The 21,245-nt window shown below is 45.6% G+C and overlaps 1 protein-coding gene across 1 annotated transcript in view; it reads left to right on the top strand.

The window, feature by feature from the left end:
- Positions 1-1,125: 1,125 nt before the first annotated feature.
- LOC121873144 overlaps positions 1,126-21,245 on the top strand; it is an 86,767-nt gene continuing 66,647 nt past the window's right edge. The window contains exon 1 of the mRNA XM_042376461.1: positions 1,126-1,277. The gene's annotated coding sequence lies outside the window, so the exon portion shown is untranslated. The remainder of the gene's footprint in view (positions 1,278-21,245) is intronic.

Genomic DNA, 21,245 nt, shown 5'->3' with positions numbered 1-21,245 from the left:
ACGGCTGTGAGATAGCTGACAGCCCACTCTCATTCTCTCAGTATTTTCATGAGTGGTTTGTGACAGTATCCAAGAATGACATATGAATAGTTTGAGGAGCATCTAATATCATGTAAAGTAACCATTATATGTAATAATAGAGCTCTCCATAACACACTTCACCAGTCATCTGTGAGATAGCTATGCATGTTGCCATTTTTACTTGTAGTGAAACTATAAAAGTTGTGGAAAAATTATTTCAATACTTTAATGTGGCTTAGATTTTGTGTATAAAAAATATAATATAAAAATATAAAATAAGAAAATTAAGAACATGGATGTGTATGTAAGGAGAGTTAATGTATGTGTGGAAGCAGTAGGCATTTGTCAGTAGTGCATCTTGTGACTTATAGTTGAGCCTATTTCTGTTTAAACACATGCACCTCAAACTCACCTTTTATAAAAGTTAACTTTATCCTCTTCACCACTTATTGTCAAGTTAAGTTTAAGTTTAGCTCAAAATAACTATTTTCTTTTATAATGTCTGTATTGTTTGTTGCCTATGTGTCACTAGCCCAACTGGCTGCCTCCTCCCAATGTGACATCAGGGCGTATATACAGTGCATCAGACACTCGTTTGAGTCAGCTGGCTGGATGAACTGCTTGGTTCACTTTTCAGCATAAAATATATGCTTATGTATTTTATTATGTGCTCTGTATCATTTGTATTGTTTATTATAGCAGTTGTTTTTTTCATTTATGGTTCAAGCAAAATACATAAAAACGAAGGACTGGAACCTATTCCCAATTACTCCATATTAAATGATCTACCTCTGGCAACACAATTTCTTTTGTTTACTCGATAACTCTCCTTTCACTCAATGGATTTATATACAGTACTGTATTAGAGGTTCTTGGTTATAGTTCTGACTTAAGTGATTTTGGAGCTAAAACCCTTCACTCAGCTGATTTCAGGTAAAGCATTACAAAAAAAAATTCCACTCAATGGCTTTCATTGAAAGATTTTTATGTGTTACACTATTTCTAGTAGCTCTACTTAACATAGAAATACCTTTTACCAATAATTACAGGTATGCAAGAAATAGGCAGGCATGAATAATATTCAAAAATTAATTTCAGTATATCAACATGTAAGTCCAAAACTGGTTCGACTGCATAATAGTGGAAGTGGGGGTGACTTACCACCACCTGGTCCATACAACTGCCCCCCCAACGTGTCCCAGTCACAGCAGGAACATGACCCTGACCGGGTGGCCCTTATTGCTTTTCCTGATGAGGTAACTATTAATCTTCACCATTTTGTCACTGTAAACTCCCAATTTACAGTATACGTACAGTAGACCCTTGCCATTTGTGAGGGTTGGTTCCAAGAGGTGCGAATTGGCAAAACCGCGAATAGCCACTTATATAATACCTCAGTGCACTAATGTACGGGTATACCTATACTGTGTATGAGAATCTTAAGTCACATTACTGTACTTACATTCATATGTGGAAATCTGGAGCTTGATGAGGTGGTGCACTGTACATAGGGAGACATCTGGTTACTGAAGCACAGGTGGATCATCAGGATCACTGGTGGAAGAGGGTGATGCAGTGGTGGTTGGTGGAGAGGCAGGATGGAGTGGCGCGTTACCGGGAGGTGGCACATGGCCGGGAGGCAGGTGGTGGGTGGCTGGGATGAAGAGGAGGGTGGAGCAGCAGCGGTACTAGCTGGTTCTTTCTTGAAAAATATGGTAATTGGTAGTTGTTTCCTCTTGGCATTGAGTTCTTCAAGCATTTCCTGATAGGAAAACAATACCTGGTTGATTCCTTGGACCATCTTAAGGCTGCATTCCAAGCCAGGTTTAATCATGTGGCCAGCTGCACTGCCACAGAAGATGAGCGTCACTCTGTCCTTGGTTGCCTTAAACCGAGGGGCACGTCTCTCCTGTTTGTTTATATATGTTCTACAAGGCATTTTTTTCCCAATATAAAACAGATTCATCGGAATTAAACACTTGCTCTGGTCTATAGCCTTTCTCTTCTATTATTTTCTTTAACTTGGCGGGAAATGCACCTGCGGCTGTGTGGTATGCTAATGCTGCCTCTCCAGTCAGCTTCACATTATTGAGAGAGAATCTTTTCTTAAAATTCTCAAACCAACCTTTACTGGCACTAAAAATTGGTTCAGTAGCCGAACTAGCCCCTCATAAAAATACGCATAAAGGCTTTTAGCCTTTTCCCAAATCACGCTGCTGTTGATCGGAACATTTTTACGGTGATGATCCTCAATCCAAATGTTCAGTGCTTTCTCAGTTTTCACTACAGCCTCGACTATTTAATTCTACTCGACTTACAATTACTCGCACTTCATTAACGCTCCTCAGTCGCACTCAAAATTTTGTCAAATTACTTATTTTTGAGTCCCAACGTCAGTACACAGACAAAATTTTTGTTTGTAATTCACTTTAAAATGGCTGACAAGCTTAAAAGTGAGAGTTTTGTGGTGCTGAGAAGAAAAAGAGACAACCATTTTAGAGTTTCTATGTATTATTTAAGCATTTTTTACTTACTACCATTTCGACTTACGACCTGGATTTGGGTCCCTAACCCCGTCGTAAGTTGGGGAGGAGCTGTATATTCTTGTCATGAACAACCTGCGCCACTTTAGTACTTGCAGGAGCACTCATTGAACAGAATGACAAATTGCTTGTTCATCTTTTTTATATACCTCACTGTGGATTCTTTCACATCAAACAACCGACCAACCGCAGCAGCACTCATACCCTCCTTTAACTTGTCTAATAATTAAATTTTCTTTGTCAGGGTCATCACTGACTTTTCCCTTTATGTTTCACTCCACTAGCATCACTAGCACTGACACTAGGCAGTCTTTTAGGGGCCATTTTCACAAAGAAACACGAAAGTTTTGAGATTATGACACGAGATGCTTGGTCATGGGTACTGGGTGAAGGCAAACAGAGCGAGATGAGAGGCCATGGGCGCGTGGGGTGACTCGTTGCGCTGCGGGAGAAGGCTCGCACGTTAGCTACCCGAGCCACCAGGTGCCCTGCGAATCGTAAACCCGCGAATGGGAAGGGTCTACTGTACTGTACTCTCAATTTAGCAGAAGTCATTTTTAAAATATTTTTTCGCTCGATTTAGTCAACTAGTTCACTAATCAAAATTAATTCTGTTAATAAGCTTACGCCTACGGAGACACCTCATACACATGATATATTAAAACCTACTTCAGCTTACAGTGAATGTACTAAATGTATAAAAACAATAAATAATGATATAAAGCAATTACCGGAAAATCTGAGAAAATAGCGAGAAAATCACTCCTAACCTTTTACCTCCTGGCCTGGGAACAAAGGTTCCTGCCGTTATGAAAAATTGCATCATGTTTAGCCACATCCTCACATGGTTGGTGCATAGGTGAAAAGACCAACAGCTTGGGTAACGTTGGATTTTTCTGCTCTGGCTCTATTTATAATTGCTGTGCAAACATAAATACAGTAATACCCCGATTTCGCGGTTTCGCTTTACGCGATTCTACGTTTACCGTCGGAGACAAGACGTGCCCCGCGCTCGGTTTTAGCAGCCAGGCCGAGTCTGTTTGGCCCTGCCCCCCTCCCTGCTACTATATCCGCGCCCTACCAGCCTTACTACACGGGATCTATTCAGCAAAACATTCTAGTGATTGATGAGCGATTGATTACCGAGCAGTGTTCTATAGTGCATAAGGAAAAAGCACCGCTTTTAGCAGTGTAATGCTGAAGTGTGTGACTGGACCCGACCCTAACTGACGGGACTTTCTCCAGCAAAAACATTCAAGTCATCAGTGCAATAAAGTGATTATCATACAGTGCTCGATATATGAGTACCCCAAGGAAAAGAATCCAGACAGTGGGCACTTTATGGGGTCACCTTCAAAGTGCCAAGACAAGGACCACCGCGGTGTTTACATATATCATTGAAAACTTTGTGTGGCGACCCCCAAGCACCAGGGACAAAGACCCACGGTCTTTCACGACTGACAAATATTAACAGCTATCTACCGGTGTCCAGTGGCCCTCAAAAGTGCCGTCGGTGACTTTATAGCCACGGAGACAAACTTTACTTCGTCCGCCCACAACAGATATCAACAGATGGCCACCAATCACTTACTCTGACGCCTCTGTACCATCTAAAGCGTGGGAAGGTTATCTGATGGCAGTGTTATCGGCGACTCAAAGTCACTGAACGCATATTCCACATGGCGTAGCCGTAGACAGGACAGTCATACATAAGCCCGTGGGACCGTAACACTCCTTTGAAACCCGGAGAAACCCACTGACAGACCATACTACGCAAAGTTCCACCGGATATGGTATGATCTCCGTCTCTACTGCTATCAGCGTCACTTCCCTAGCTAACAAGTTTGTGGCGAGCTACAACAACTACAGTCAGGTCAGCCGCTTGTGGCGTCGTTGCCATATGTGAGGCTTGACAAATTTATTGCCTGGCGTGTCATATTGGGGATATCTAACTCTTTCATCACCTTCGTTCACATAGGCAGCGGAGAGTGCCCTCTTCTGTCAAAGATGACCCTAAACCCGTCCGCCTGGATGTTCAAGTCAGCAGATGTGGAAAAGCATTATAGATGCGTGTTGTGCCGCAGGCCACCAGCGCCACACTACTTCCATCATGTCTGTTGTACCATCCGCCTGCTCACCACCGAGATATAACTCACTTATCAATCATCTCATTACCACCTCAGACCACCTCAGACCACCTCAGGTTAGGTACCCATGTGCCAAGTTAGTATTATGTGGGGATTATAATGAAATTAACACCACTGATATCCAGGACCATGTCCTGCTATCACAAGTTGTGAACTTTCCACTACCGGTCAAATACACTTGACCTTATCTTAACTGACTTAAGCGGTTCAGTACCAACCACCTCAGCAATGCCTCTAGCGGAATTTGCTTTTACACACTTATCAGTGCTCTGATTCACAGCTACATCACCTCAGTGCCTATCCAGCCTACAGGCCGATTACTGACTCTGCAGTGCGCCTCTTCGGGCAGTGGATAGTTCACCATCCTGGACTGGAAATTATGGCGTGGATAGCGTGGAAACCAAATGGATAAATTATGCCAACACCACCGCGAGCTCACCACCACTTCTTCGAGAAGTCGTCAGATCTCACCCAGCTGACTTGCCCTGGATCACCTCGGATCAAAAGACTTATGCAACAGAGAGACAGAGCCTTTCATCCTCAATGGCCACATCCGCTACAAGGTCCCTTACGCCTTGGCGAGTCATCCATGAAATCACTTTCTGAAAGTCCACTACTAACTAAAGAACTCTGTGGACCTAAACAATAAAGACACACCCCTCCCTTCCTAGCCATCTCACTAATGTTGGCGCGGCGAGCAGTGAAATAGCATTTCGCTACTATATACCCAGACCTCCCCCAGCTTGACACAACCACTCTCCTGCTTACCTACAGCCCCCCTTCCCACTGACAGTAGAAAAAAATTTGAAGTAACAAAACGCCTGGACAAACTAAAATTAAAGCGCTCTGCCACCCCCATTGACTTCAATAGAAAACTCTTCAAGGAGTTCTCCCCAGACTTAACTATTTACTATCTTCCATCATCAGTAGCCTTCTCTCGGTCAAGCCAGATGCCCAGCTGACTGGAAGACCTCTTATGTATCACCAGTGCCCAATCAACATACGATCCTTAAATCAACTCACGACCCTATTGCAATCACCCCCAATACCCAACCTAATCTGTAGAAAGTTTTTGTGTTCGACTGGGCTTATATACTGATATTGCAGAAGTCCGTGAACCCTCGACAATTGTAATATGAAAAACTTCCTCCACCACTCACTGTCTTGTCAGCTTTCGATTACATATACCTGCATCTCGAGAAACGAAAAATGTCTGTAGCTATGCTTCATTGACCTCAGAGCTGGAGAAGTCTTGCCAACCTGAACTTCTCAGCTGTGAGCTCAAGCTGTCTCTTCCTTCCGAGGGGCTGTCTCCACCTTTCAGTCACACCTGTGGCGTCCCCAAAGGCACACCAAGATGGGACCCACTCTGCTTCCTTATGCTCATCAATAATGCCCTAAAGAGGCTTCCTGTTTCGCTGGAAATATGTCTTGACTCCACCATTGGGATAAACGTCCAACAATTCTGCTCCACGACTATACACGCCCTTCAGGATTTATTGAACAGTCTCCCAAAAACTGGGCCACCAACAACCATGTCACCATCAGCCATACCAAGACCATGGTTATGCACATCAACCTCTCCGACATTGTCTCTCCCTTCCATTACTTTAGGTCCAGAACACACTCAGGTTGTAGATTCCACCGAGGCTCCTCGGCGTGCGCCGCAGACAACAAACTCATTGGAAACCGTCAGTGAAGTTGTCAAATCCTCCAGTTTCCGTCTCCACACTCTCTGACTCAAGTCCCTGAGGGGTTCCTGCACCCGGAAGCTCCCTCAGTGTTTACACAACATTCCATACTTCCCAAGCTCACCTATGCCTCCCTACCTGGTCTTCCTCCTAAATGCCACACAACGTAAACACCTAGAAAAAGTGCAAAGAGGGCACTTTGAGATTATTCTCTCCTTCCTACTCATGTCAGAAAGCGCTCAACACACTGACACCTTTCGACTGTCACTGACCATCACCACGACCTCATCTGCAAATTTGGTAAGCTTCTACCATCCTCAACACCCGGCTCTACTACCACCTGAGATCCTTAGCCGAGAATTGCTGTTCGACACCACAGCATCCAGCCCATGCGTTGCGAACTGATGCAGCTATAAGAACAGCCCAGTCCCCGGCCATTGCCTTAAAAATTATCAATAACTTGTAATAAACCAGTGTTCACTCTGATAAATACTACTTCTTGCATCTTTATGTTCAGGGAATGCACTGCTGGTTTGAGCTTTTCCCCATCTAGTTATTATATATCTTATTTGTATCACTTATGTTACTTGTATATTATTTGTAATTCGAAACCCCAAGTAATATAGAAGAAAGAGGTTAGAGTTAGGAAAATAAAAAGGTTATCATAGGAAAAATAAAAGGGTTAGGTTAGGAAAACTAAAAGTTATGTGGAACACTTCGTTGGCAGAAGAGATGGGTCAGCTTATCTCACGGGGATGGAGGCTGGTTCCAGGCAGGGCAGATTACTGGCCCTCAGGTGAATCACCATTACTAGGTATGAATCACCATCACTGTCACTACAATTGTCAAGGCTTCCTGACAAATCCTCAAAAGTCATCTTCACTGTCACTATCACTGGCTTGGGCTGGCGCTGTGGCGGGTTGCTGGCGAAGAACTTCGGTTATGCTTTTTGGCCGGCTGGTGTTTATGTTGTCTTGATACACCGTGATGTACGGCTCCATAGCCTGCCGGCGGATATGGAAGACTTCATAAGGTGTAGTCGTGTCTGGGGCCGGAAGGAAGGACTTGTTTTCTCTGCACACTCCATGGCACCCATAATATCACTATAAGGGATTAAACTGTGTTCTTGAGAATGGCAGCACCTTCTTCCTCCTCTTCACTGTGATCTTCCAACATCTAAGTCGGCAGTCACTTCAGGATCTCCTGATCACCTCCAGGATGTCGTCGTTGGTGGTCTCGGGAGAAGCCTGGAACTGTAACAGTCTGCACCCCAGCTTCTCTGGCAGGGTCCACTGCTACTGCAACAGTCTGAACCTCACCAGTCACAGATTCAGCTCCTGCCTCTCACCTGTGGTATTCCATGCAACATGTCTCCATGCGTGACGAATTGTAGCAATGGACAGCGAATCCCCATGACTCTACCAAGAAGTCCACAGCTTTCTTGATGTTAAATACTCTCAGAAATTGTTTGAACAGTATTTTTGCTGTGCCAACTGTTGATCCTCATCTTCTTCGCTCTTGCTTTACTCGGTGGTGGTGTCACTGGAGTTCGCAACTCTTCCTAGTGTTGGTGTAGTCTTTCAGGAGTTTGAACTTTTTCGTAGAGAATGCTGGCTTTTACATTACAGATTAACTCTCTTGGTCCATAGACTTGTAATATAGGCGTAGTGTTGGGAGGAAGGAAGACCCTTTTCGTTGGGGTGGCGATCTAACAGTAAGGCGAGTGTCTGGTGCGTTGTCAGCAACAACAAAATCTTAGATAACATTTGTAAACTCACGAAATTTCTTTACATCGAGAACAAAACAGTCATCAAACCAGAGAGGACAGTGTAGAGAACATCCGCCTTCACGTCACGGTCAGCCAGTGGACATTTAGCTTGGTCATGTCCATGGTTTTGTGGCGTCGCGGCTTTGCGTGCTGTGTGGATCACCGATAACCCAGGCTTACAGGTGCGGAGGCATTGGTGGTAAACAGGGGCGGTGATGCGTTCCTTCTGCATCTTCGGCCCCAGATCACATAGCATTCTTTGGCGAAGGACTTGGAAGGTAGCTTTCCAGAAAAAGACCAGATTCGTCCATGTTAAGCCTGGTCGTCACTGTACTGTCCTTCATCCATAATCTCACGTAAAAACGGAGAAATTCTAACCCGCCTTTGCGTTCAGCACTGGCTTCTTCACCACCAATGTTTATATTGGTGATCTTTATTCGAGATCTTAAACCTCTGTAACCACCCAGAGGAAGCATTAAAAGGGTTTGGGCTCTGTAATTCCCATCTTTCGTGCCACTCACGGTGTACAGTTCACGTGCGTGATCCTTAACAAGCGGCGTGTCGACCCGCCATGTTCGTCTGGCCTGGCCTTTCAATCACCTCTAGTAATTTTCTGTCTTGAGAAGCACCTGGTTGTGGAAATAAACGATGTGGGAAGCACCTGTAGACTTTGTGATCTTCATGTGCTCCTTTATCTTGGCTGCATCCTTCTTAATTGTTCAGATATTGAATTGATTCACACCATGCTGGCGGCCATATCAGCCTGCCTTGTTCCTTTCTCAACTCTTGGATGATGGTATACTTCACCTCGTGAGCAAGGAGCGTCGTGTGTTCTTTGGCCCAGTGCGCTGGGTCCAGGTAAGAAGGTTTCTCTCTGGTTGTATGGTGGTCTGGAAGCCATTTTAGAAGGAGCAATGGATGCACGTTTACTGCGGTCTGGCGTGGAGGGATGAAACTTGGCGGCGACTGGAGTCAGGGATGATGCTTTCCTCCCTCCCTCCCTCCCGGAGTGGACCACGTCCATAATACTTTAAGCCAATTACAGCTAGCAGCAGAAGGGGGTAGGGATGCTGGCTGTCTACAGTCCGATCGTCGCCTTGACGTCGGTGATAACATAACAAAGACACACACTGCGCGTAACCTTGCAGCGAAAACGCCCAGCGGAGGAGGAGAAGCGAGGAGCACAGGCAGGCGAAGTTGGGACGAATCTAAAAATAATGGCGTGGCGGCGGACCTCTCCCGTAATGGGGGTTCCGCGTGCGGCGTAATGTGAGCTCGTTAGGTTCTGGCAGGCACGGCACCGGCATAGCGTGGAAACGCGGAATGTGGGACCGCGTAAAGTGAGGGTTAACTGTATTATATTATCAATGGTAAAACAAACACCATAGGAAGCTGATCATAAGAGAATATACAGGGTGAGCATGAACTCTTTCCCTGATTATGAAAAATCATATCTCGAAGACCATTCTAGATAGAAACATGAATGTTGTAGCATTGTGTACACGAATTCATAGATTTTTTTATGCATATTTTAAGCTGCAAAAAACTGTATGTTTGTACCTAGCATATGTTTTGTGTAATAAACGTTTGTAATCAGGGAAAGACTTTATGCTCACCCTGCATAATAATAAATGTTGGAGGGTTTGTATTGGTGGTGCTGGAGGATGTGTGTTAGTGGTGTTGGAGGGTGTGTGTCGGTGGTGTTGTATGGTGTTTGTTGGAGGGTGTGTGTTGGTGTTGTTGGAGGGTGTGTCGGTGGTGTTGAAGGGTTTGTGTTGGTGGTGTTGGAGGGTGTGTTGGTGGTGTTGAAGGGTTTGTGTTGGTGGTGTTGGAGGGTGTGGATTGGTGGTGTTGGAGAGTGTGTGTTGGAAGGTGTGTGTTGGTGGTGTTGGAGAGTGTGTGTGTTGGTGGTGATGGAGGGTGTGGGTTGGTGGTGTTTGAAGTGTGTGTTGGTGGTGTTGGAGGGTGGGTGTTGGAAGGTGTGTGTTGGTGTTGGAGGGTGTGTGTAGGTGGTGTTGGAGGGTGTGTGTTGGTGGTGTTGGAAGTGTGTGTTGGTGGTATTGGAGGGCGTGTGTTTGTGGTGTTGAAGGATGTGTGTTGGTGGTGTTGGAGAGTGTGTGTTGGTGGTGTTGGAAGTGTGTGTTGGTGGTGTTGGAGGGCGTGTGTTTGTGGTGTTGGAGGGCGTGTGTTTGTGGTGTTGGAGGGTGTGTGTTGGTGGTGTTGTAGGGTTGAAACGGTTGGTTAATTCCCAATTAATCAGGATGGTTCACATGCAGTATATTTTATTGGGCTTTAGTGCGAAACCCAATTGAAGTTTCTTGTTTTATTAGAAAAGTATTATGTTTATATAATTCCTGAGTGTAGATCAACTGTAAGTTCCACTATTTGTGAGTGTGATGAAAGGAAGGCGTTTATGTAATATAAACGTGAATCAACGTCCGTTCAATATTAGTTGGTGTGAGTGACTGCCTGAAGGCGTCGCCTTGGTGTGCACTTACATAGATGCTGACATATGGGCTTCACCCTCTAGGGAAAGCTACCGTTTACGTGTTCAGTTCATGTCCTCACTGATAGTGGAAAATTACAGGGGGTGAATCTGAATATAAATCAGATGTAAATAACCCATTTATATAATCCTTCTGTTGATGAGACAGGGGCCATTACAGGGTGTGTGTTGGAGGGTGTGTGATGGTGGAGGTGTTAGGTTGTGTGTTGGTGATGTTGAATGGTGTGTGTTGGCGGTGTTGAAGGGTGTGTGTTGGTGGTGTTGGAGGGTGTGTGTTGGTGGTGTTGGAGGGTGTGTGTTGGTGGTGTTGGAGGGTGTGTGTTGATGGTGTTGAAGGGAGTGTGTTGGTGGTGTCAGAGGGTGTGTGTTGGTTGTGTTGGAGGGTGTGTGTTGGTGGTGTTGGAGGTATGTGTTGATGGTGTTGAAGGGTGTGTGTTGGTGGTGTTGGAGGGTGTGTGTGGTGTTGAAAGGTGTGTGTTGGTGGTGTTGGAGGGTGTGTGTTGGTGGTTTTGGAGGGTGTGTGTTGGTGGTGTTGGAGGTGTTCGTTGGTGGTGGTGGAGGGTGTTTAAGGTTGGGTGTTGGTGGTGTTGAAGGTGTGAGTTGGTGGTGTTGGAAGGGGTGTGAGTTGGTGGTGTTGGAGGGTGTGGTGGTGATTTTGGAGGGTGTTGTTGGTGGTGTTGGAGGGTGTACGTTGGTGGTGATGGAGGGTGTTTAAGGTTGTGTGTTGGTGGGTGTGTGTTGGTGGTTTTGGAGGGTGTGTGTTGGTGGTTTTGGAGGGTGTGTGTTGCTGGTTTGGAGGGTGTGTGTTGGTGATTTTGGAGGGTGTGTGTTTATGGTGTTGGTGGTGTTGGAGGGTGTGTGTTGGTGGTTTTGGAGGATGTGTTGGTGGTTTGGAGGGTGTGTGTTGGTGATTTTGGAGGATGTGTGTTGGTGGTTTTGGAGGGTGTATGTTGGTGATTTTGGAGGGTGTGTTTATGGTGTTGGTGGTGGTGGAGGGTGTGTGTGTTGTTGATTTTGGAGGGTGTGTGTTTGTGATTTTGGAGGTGTGTGTTGGTGATTTTGGAGGTGTGTGTTTATGGTGTTGGTGGTGGTGGAGGGTGTGTGTTTGTGATTTTGGAGGGTGTGTGTTTATGGTGTTGGTGGTGGTGGAGGTGTGTTGGTGATTTTGGGAGGTGTGTGTTGGTGATTTTGGAGGGTGTGTGTTAGTGATTTTGGAGGGTGTGTGTTTGTGATTTTGGAGGTGTGTGTTTATGGTGTTGGTGGTGGTGGAGGGTGTGTGTTGGTGATTTTGGAGGGTGTGTGTTGGTGATTTTGGAGGTGTGTTAGTGATTTTGGAGGGTGTGTGTTTGTGATTTTGGAGGGTGTGTGTTTATGGTGTTGGTGGTGGTGGAGGGTGTGTGTTGGTGATTTTTGGAGGGTGTGTGTTGGTGATTTTGGAGGGTGTGTGTTATGATTTTGGAGGGTGTGTGTTTGTGATTTTGGAGGGTGTGTGTTTATGGTGTTGGTGGTGGTGGAGGGTGTGTGTTGGTGATTTTGGAGGTGTGTGTTGGTGATTTTGGAGGAGGTGTGTGTTAGTGATTTTGGAGGGTGTGTTTGTGATTTTTGGAGGGTGTGTGTTTATGGTGTTGGTGGTGGTGGAGGGTGTGTGTTGGTGATTTTGGAGGGTGTGTGTTGGTGGTTTTGGAGGGTGTGTGTTGGTGATTTTGGGTGTGTGTATGGTTTTGGAGGTGTGTGTTGGTGATTTTGGAGGGTGTGTGTTGGTGTTGGAGGTGTGTGTGTTGGTGATGGTGGGGTGTGTGTTGGTGATTTTGGAGGGTGTGTGTTGGTGATTTTGGAGGGTGTGTGTTTGTGATTTTGGAGGTGTGTGTTTATGGTGTTGGTGGTGGTGGAGGGTGTGTGTTGGTGGTTTTGGAGGGTGTGTGTTGGTGATTTTGGAGGGTGTGTGTTGGTGGTTTTGGAGGGTGTGTTGGTGATTTTGGAGGGGTGTGTTGTGGTGGTGTTGGAGGGTGTGTGTTGGTGATGGTGGAGGGTGTGTGTTGGTGGTGTTGAAGGGGTGTGTTGGTGGTGTTGAAGGGTGTGTGGTGGTGTTGAAGGGTGTGTTGGTGGTGTTGGCGGACAGTGTGTTTGTGGTGTTGGTGGGTGGGTGAAGGGTGTGTGTTGGTGGTGGTGAAGGGTGTGTGTTGGTGGTGGTGGTGAAGGTGTGTGTTGGTGGTGTTGGTGGTTTTGGGTGTGTGTGTTGGTGGTGTTGAAGGGTGTGTGTTGGTGGTGTTGAAGGGTGTGTGTTGGTGGTGTTGAAGGGGTGTGTTGGTGGTGTTGGAGAAGGGTGTGTGTTGGTGGTGTTGAAGGGTGTGTGTTAGTGATTTTAGAGGGTGTGTGTTTATGGTGTTGGTGGTGTTGGAGGGTGTGTGTTGGTGGTGCTGAAGGGTGTGTTGGTGGTGTTGGAGGGTGTGTGCTGGTGGTGCTGAAGGTGTGCTGGTGGTGTTGAAGGGTGTGTGTTGGTGGTGTTGAAGGGTGTGTTGGTGGTGTTGGTGGACGGTGTGTTTGTGGTGTTGGTGGGTGTGTGTGTTGGTGGTGTTGTAGGTGTGTGTTGGTGGTGTTGAAGGGTGTGTGCTGGTGGTGTTGAAGGGTGTGTGTTGGTGGTGTTGGAGGGTGTGTGTTGGTGGTGTTGGAGGGTGTGTGTTGGTGATTTTGGAGGGTGTGTTGGTGGATTTTTGGAGGGTGTGTGGTGGTGGTGTTGAGGGTGTGTGTGTTGGTACCTTGGAGGGTGTGTGCTGGTGGTGCTGGTGGTGTTGAGGGTGTGTTGGTGGTGTTGGAGGGTATGTGTTGGTGGTATTGAGGGTGTGTGTTGGTGGTGTTGAAGGGTATAGATGGGTGTCTGTTGGTAAAGATTTTGGAGGGTGTGTTGGTGGTTTTGGGAGGGTGTGTGTGTTGGTGGTGTTGAAGGGGTGTGTGTTGGTGATTTTGGAGGTGTGGTTGGTGGTGTTGGAGGGTGTGTGTTGGTGGTGTTGGAGGGTGTGTTGGTGGTGTTGGAGGGTGTGTGTTGTGGTGTTGAGGGTGTGTTGGTGATTTTGGAGGGTGTGTGTGCTGGTGGTGTTGGAGGGTGTGTTTTGGTGGTGTTGAGGGTGTGTGTTGGTGGTGTTGAGGGTGTGTGTTGGTGGTGTTGAAGGGTGAGTTGGTGGTGTTGGAGGGTGTGTGTTGGTGGTGTTGGAGGTGTTGGTGATTTTGAGGGTGTGTGTTGGTGATTTGGAGGGTGTGTGGTGGTGGTGTTGGAGGGTGTGTGTTGGTGATTTTGGAGGGTGTGTGTTGGTGGTGTTGGTGGTGTTGAGGGTGTGTTGCGGTGTTGGAGTGGGTATGTGTTGGTGGTGTTGGAGGGCATGTGTTGGTGGTGTTGGAGGGTGTGTTGGTGATTTTGGAGGGTGTGTGTTGGTGGTGTTGGAGGGTGTGTGCTGGTGGTGTTTGGCAGGGTGTGTGTTGGTGGTGTTGGAGGATGCGGTTGGTGGTGTTGAAGGGTGTGAGTTGGTGGTGCTTGGAGGGTGTGTGCTGGTGGTGTTGGAGGTGTGTTGGTGATTTTGGAGGGTGTGTAAGCAGGATTTTGAGGGTGTGGTGGCTGGGTGTTGAGGTGTGTTGGGTGATTTTATGCGTGTTGGTGGTGTTGAGGGTGTGTGTTGGTGGTGTTGAGGGTATGTGTTGGTGGTGTTGAGGCAAGGTGGTGGTGGTGCTGGAGGGTGTGTGTTGGTGATTTTGGAGGGTGTGTGTTGGTGGTGTTGGAGGGTATGTGTTGGTGGTGTTGAGGGTATGTGGTGGTGGTGTTGAGGGTGTGTGTTGGTGATTTGAGGGTGTGTGTTGGTGATTTTGGAGGGTGTGTGTGTGGTGGTGGTGTTGGAGGGTGTGTGTTGGTGATTTTGGAGGGTGTGTGTGTTGGCTGTGTTGGAGGGTATGGTGGTGGTGTTGAGGGTGTGGGTGGTTTGGAGAGTTTGTGTTGGTGGTGTTGGAGGAGGGTGTGTCTTGGTAGTGTTGGAGGGTGTGTGATGGTGGTGTTGGAAGGATGTGTGTTGGTGGTGTTGGAGGGTATGTGTTGGTGGGTGTTGGAGGGTGTGTGTTGGTGGTGTTGGAGGGTGTGTTGGTGGTGTTGGAGGTGTGTGTGGTGTGTTGGAGGTGTGTGGTGGTGGTTTTGGAGAGTTTGTGTTGTAGTGTTGGAGGTGTGTCTTGGTAGTGTTGGAGGGTGTGTGATGGTGGTGTTGGGGATGTGTTGGTGGTGTTGGAGGGTGTGTGGTGTTGGAGGTCTATGTTGGTGTTGTTGGATGGTGTGTGGTGGTGTTGGAGGTGTGTGTTGGTGGTGTTGGAGGTGTGTGTTGGTAGTGTTGGAGGGTGTGTGTTGGTGGTGTTGGGGATGTTTGTTGGAGGGTGTGTGTTGGTGGTGTTGGAGGAGGGTGTGTGGTGTTGGAGGTGTGTGTTGGTGGTGTTGGAGGGTGTGTGTTGTTGGTGTTGGAGGTGTGTGTTTGTGGTGCTGTAGGGTGTGTTGGTGGTGTTGGAGGTGTGTGTGTTGAGGTGTTGGAGGGTGTGTGTTGGTGGTGTTGGAGGGTGTGTGTGTTGGTGGTGTTGGAGGTGTATTTTGGTGGTGTGGAGGTGTGTGTTGGTGGTGTTGGAGGTGTGTGTTGGTGGTGTTGGGGGTGTTTGTTGGGTGTGTGTTGGTGGTGTTGGAGGTGTGTGGTGTTGGAGGGTGTGTGGTGTTGGAGGGGGTGTGTGTTGGTGTTGGGTGTGTGTGTTGGTGTTGGATGGTGTGTGTTTGTGGTGCTGTAGGGTGTGTTGGTGGTGTTGGAGGGTGTGTGTGTTGGTGGTGTTGGAGGGTGTGTTTTGGTGGTGTTGGAGGTGTGTGTTGGAGGGTGTGTGTTGGTGGTGTGTGTGTGTTTGATCTTGAGGTGTGTTCCTCACACACACATACACACGGGAATTCGAACAACACACATCCAGTGGGGTTTTTGTTGTGTGACTGCCTGGAGGTGAGATAAACATCAGCTGTTGAGTAGATTATAACTCGGCAACACTGGTGCATGTTACCACTCCTTTCCACTCCAGCTCTCTAATCACCCACACCTTCTCTTTCTCACTCCATATTTTAAAATGTTATGTAATATATTTGTGATGTTGAAGGGATACAACTTTGCTCATTTAAACTTATACTTATCGCAATCTCCCAAAAATACTTTAGGTTTAGTCTTTATTCAAGACATCTTCAGGTCATGAGACCCACTAATCCCCCACCCAAGAAAGAGTGACCTGACATTCCATCCCTGTAAATTCAGTTGCCTCTGAAGATGCCTTGAGTAAAGATGAAGGTTAAGGCGCTCCATTGTAGTTAGTTGATCGAGAGGTAGCAGTGAACAACACACGCAGTGGTGGCAGGACACAGACTGAGTGGATGTAAAGATCGATTTAGCGGTAATTTCGAACTAACGAACAGAGGTGGCTCGAATTAGTTCATTAAATCAAGAAAGTACTGTATATAACTGTATTAAGAAAAAAAAAGTTCCCAGATTGCTTTGAAAGATTGTGGGACACAAGTATAAGTTGCATAGTATAGTTATTTGAAGTGTATGCTGATTGATGGTTGGTAAATGAATGTTTATTTTAGAGCAGTTGAAGGCAGAGAATGAAAAAGAAATTCACATAGGAGTTGAATTGTAGTAGTATTGAAGATATTCAGGTTAAAGAGTGTGTTGGGGGGAAATGCCAATAATACGTCAGGAAACTGCACACATTGAGAAGAGTTGTGGAATAGCAAATGGAAATGGAAGTTTTGCTGCCAAATTACTAAGTGACCAAAGTGTGCACAGTAACACCTAACATAACTAGATCCTTAAAGTAAATGAAAGGTGAAAAAAGTTCATTTGGGCAATGCATAAGAAAAAACTGTCGAAAATTGAAAAATGAGCACTGCTAGTTCAGGAATGCAGAAAAAATACCCATGGACCTTTGGCCTGTAACTCCCATGCTAACCCGTCAAAGTCGTCCTTGACCTCGATCCAACTAGCAATAGCCATGTCCTTTGATGTGTTATTACTTGGATTGATTCTACTTCCCCCTAAAGATTATATTATCCTTAAGGTTCTTTGATCAATATATATATATTTTGGAAAATATTGATTTAGTTGTAGAACTTGTTTGGGAATAACATAGTTGTGTATGAATTTCAACATTACACCATATATCATGTATAGAGCCAAAATTATCATTCAAACACGGATAATCCCGAGATTTGATTGTTCAAAGTTCGTTCAATTCGCCTATTTGACAAATATCAATTACTACTTAGTGTCCTAGTTTCGACTGGACAAACTCACCAATTCAGCAGTGTGTTACCCGGTCGAGGTACTAGGTACAGTAAGCCAAAGTTCCATCGACCCCACCCTGGGTCTCTTACTCTCAATTTTACCTGGTAATACTTGGTAAAATAAGGCTTTATGTAATGAGGATTGTGATTGGTGGATCTATTTTTGGCTGTATCACTGTCATAATAAATATTAAATAATCCAAAATTATCATTTTTATAATAATGAGCTGTTTGTAATCACTCATAGGAGCGATTTTGGTTTGCTCCGGACAATAAGACCCTTGTCGTTGATGCGATGAGTATAATTCGGTCAAAACCTGTTGAATACAATTCAGATATAACAACTACAGTAGGCTCTCTCCAATAACGACTTCCACAATAACGTTTTCGACAATAACGGTAAGTTACAATAGATACCCATTTTCGATCTGGATTCTCTTGAATAACGGAGATTTTGCCGGAAGCGTCCGTGCGCATCAATGATAGTGTTTGTTTGCCGCCATGTTGATGACGTATTTGTCCGCTCCGCCTCACTCTCACACACGCTCCGTGTAATACAGCGCTGCGCCTACGTGTGAGATTTTCGCCTCTGTAATCAGTGGTTGCTAGGGTCGGTGATCAATAATGGCTTCTGCATTTTTGCCTGTGGGGGTTAGGGGAGGTGGTGGAGGGAGTGATTTGCCGCCTGAATGCCCGGGAACTTTTAAAGTGAATGAGAAAAGACCCCAAAACTAAGAGACAAAGCCACAAGAAGCGTGCCTACTCGGTCAAGGATAAAGAACAGATTGTTGAGCTCATTGAAAGTGGTGCACGGAACATTGATATTGTGAGGAAATTGAACTGTCCTGAGTCTACAGTGTGAAATATTAAGAGGAACTTAGAGGAGACCAAGAAGAGTATTGCACTGGCTAAGAAATATTTCGGTAGTGATGGAAATGCGAGGCAAGCTATGAATGATAAAACTGATAGAAGCAGGTTGATAGTGATACCAGAGCATTTTCTTGTGAAATGGTTAGCTTGTAGAATGAAAAACAGTGCAAGTATTAGTGGCCGTCAGATATGGAACATTCATCACACCAAGCACCTCAAAAACTCCCCCAAGCTAAGTTTTATATTACTCAAACTCTTTATTTTGATGATTGAATAACAAATCTTTTTATTTCAGCTAACAAAAAGTGTTAGGCAGGGCTTCAAAGGGGAAAAAATGGGTGAAATTCCTGGGGCGGCGGCACCAATAAACCCTTTTTACATGTATTTTAATGTCACACGAATAACGCTTTCGCTAAAACGGCTTTTTTCAGGCACCTATTAAACATTATTGGTGAGAGCCTACTGTACAGTGGTCCCTCGGTTAACGAACACAATTCGTTCCAGAGGGTCGTTCGTTAACCGAATCCATTATTTCAATGGGATATTGGTTAATTGGTTCCAGCTTATGTAAGTCCTATCTTCAAGAAGGGCGATCGTCACTCCACGAACAACTATAGACCGGTGAGCCTGACCAGCATAATATGTAAAGTATTGAGAGTATTATCAGAGATGCCGCGATGGAACATCTACTACGAAACAACCTTGTAAAAGATTGCCAACACGGTTTTATGTCGGGGCGCTCTTGCTTAACACAATTGCTCAAGGTATTGGATATTTGGACCCATATTCTGGAACGGGGTGGTAATATCGACAATATTTACCTAGATTTTGCCAAGGCTTTCGACAGTGTACCCCACGAAAGGCTGAAAATCAAACTGGAAGGGTACGGAATTCGGGGAAATGTCTTAGCGTGGATAGAAGACTTTCTGCATGACCGCAAGCAGTGTGTGGTGATTAATGGCACGAAATCGTCATCTGTACCTGTAACAAGTGGGGTACCACAGGGCACTGTATTGGGCCCGCTGTTGTTTGTTTGTTTCATAAATGACATGCCTGACGTTGTACACTCCTCCATACAAATGTTTGCCGATGATGCCAAGTTATTACGGGAAATTAAGAACCAAGCGGACTGTGAAGAGCTGCAGAAGGACCTCTGTGGGCTCCAGGAATGGTCCAAGAAATGGCTGCTGAGATTCAATGTCACGAAGTGTAAGAGGATGCACCTGGGGCGTACCAACGGTAAGGAGGCGTATCATATGTCCCAACGGGATGAAGAAACTGCACTAGTTGAGACTGTGTGTGAGAAGGACCTATGTGTGTATGTTGACAATGAGCTGAAGTTCTCGGGCCTTTGTGAGAAAAAGGTAAATCAGGCAAATAAATTATTGGGTCTTATAAGGTCGTTCAGATATCTAGACGGTCCATCCCTCGTAACGATCTTCAGGAGTGACGTGCTTCCCCATCTGGAGTACTGTCACCCCATCTGGTCCCAGAGATATGCTAGGGACTGTCAGTTGGTTGAAAATGTTCAAAGGAGGGCCACCAGACTGGTGCCTGCACTTCGGCACCTCAGCTACCCTGAGAGATTGGAGCGCCTGAACTTGCCTAGCTTATACTACAGACGGGCAAGGGGGGACCTAGTTGAGGTATATAAGCATCTCGGGGGCACTACTCAGTCGAGTGTCCTTACTTGGAGCTGGCGGACGCTCGCCCCACAAGGGGTCACAGCTCAAGTTTGAAGAAGCCGCAAATCCAGAAAACCGTGAGGGCAAACTTTTTCAGAGTGAGGGTTGTAAACTCTTGGAACAATCTACCAGAGAGTGTTGTGACGGCACCGAGTGTGAGCTCTTTCAAGACAAGACTTGACCAACACTGGAGTGGGTTCAGGTATATTCAGGAGCCGGTGCATGCCCAGTATTTGCCAACAGTGCGTGACAGAGACGTGACCGATCGCCCGGGCGGCTAGCGAGCCGATCTTTTGGTGAAGAATATAAATGAAAAGAGACATGACCGATCGCCCAAGCGGCTAACAAGACGATCAGTGGCGAAGAGGATAAAAGAAAAAAGAAAAGTACATACAATGTAAAGCCAAAAACGCATAAAGTCAGAAACACCCCTAAATCGCCCATATATATATATATATATATATATATATATATATATATATATATATATATATATATATATATATATATATATATATATATATATATATATATATATATATATATATATACAGATATATATATATATATATATATATATATATATATATATATATATATATATATATATATATATATATATATATATTATATATATATATATATATATATATATATATATATATATATATATATATATATATATATATATATATATATATATATATATATATATATATATATATATATATATATATATAAATCACTGTAGGTGGCGTGATCTAGGTATATGCTGATACCCACAAGGAAGAAGAAAACAAAGTTCCCTAAGCGCTTTCGTGACAGTATTACCCCCTTCTTGGTTTTTCATATGACGTTTACATATCGCGGTGCCTTTTCATAAAACGGATTTTTTTTCCACATATCGCCCGTGAAGTGTCGGCTCAAGATGCTATTTTAGATTTTGCCCATGGCGCCACCCGCCCGCCCGCCTGCTGCCACCTCTCCCTCCTCCCTCCCTCCCCCTTGGGCAAGCTTGGCGGTAAGGTTGCGCAATTAATGTGTGTTGTTCGTTATCACCTGGCGTCATATGACGTGTCGGACTGTGATTGGCCATCCCTACCCCCTCTGCTGCTAGCTGTAATTGGCAAAGTATTATATGGCGTGACCACCCGGGGGAGGGAGGAGGGAGGAGAGCGGCGCTTGACCTAACGCGTGATTTCATCCCTCAAGGAGACCACCCGGGTTATAGCGCGCCCTCCATTGTTCCCGTAAAATGGCTTCATGTGGTCTACCACCGCCCCCAGAGAGGGGCCTATTTTTCCTTACCTGGACCCGGCACTAAAGCCAAAAGAAACCTGACGTTCATTAAGTTCACGAGATGAAGTACCAAATTGTTCAAGATTTGGAGAAAGGAGAAAACTGACAAGTTGATCTCGCGTAGCATGGCGTCCGCCCGAATCTACGATTAGCGATCAAGAAAAGTGCAGCCAAGATCAAAGAACATAAGAAAATCACAAAAGTCTGCAGGTGCTTCATCTATCTGGTGTTGCCAGAACAGGGTGCTGGCAAAGAGAGTAGAAAAATTGCTGGTGAGTTATTTGGTCGTCGGCGCGGCATAACGCGTAAAGCGGTGGACAGCGCTCTCAGTGCGAAATGCGCCGTGAGCTATACGCCTTGATGACACGTAAACTGGGAATTGCA

The sequence above is a fragment of the Homarus americanus genome, unplaced genomic scaffold, assembly GCF_018991925.1.
Source record: "Homarus americanus isolate GMGI-L3 unplaced genomic scaffold, GMGI_Hamer_2.0 scaffold32929, whole genome shotgun sequence".
Classification (NCBI taxonomy): domain Eukaryota; kingdom Metazoa; phylum Arthropoda; class Malacostraca; order Decapoda; family Nephropidae; genus Homarus; species Homarus americanus.
This window is presented reverse-complemented; position numbering and strand designations above follow the sequence as displayed.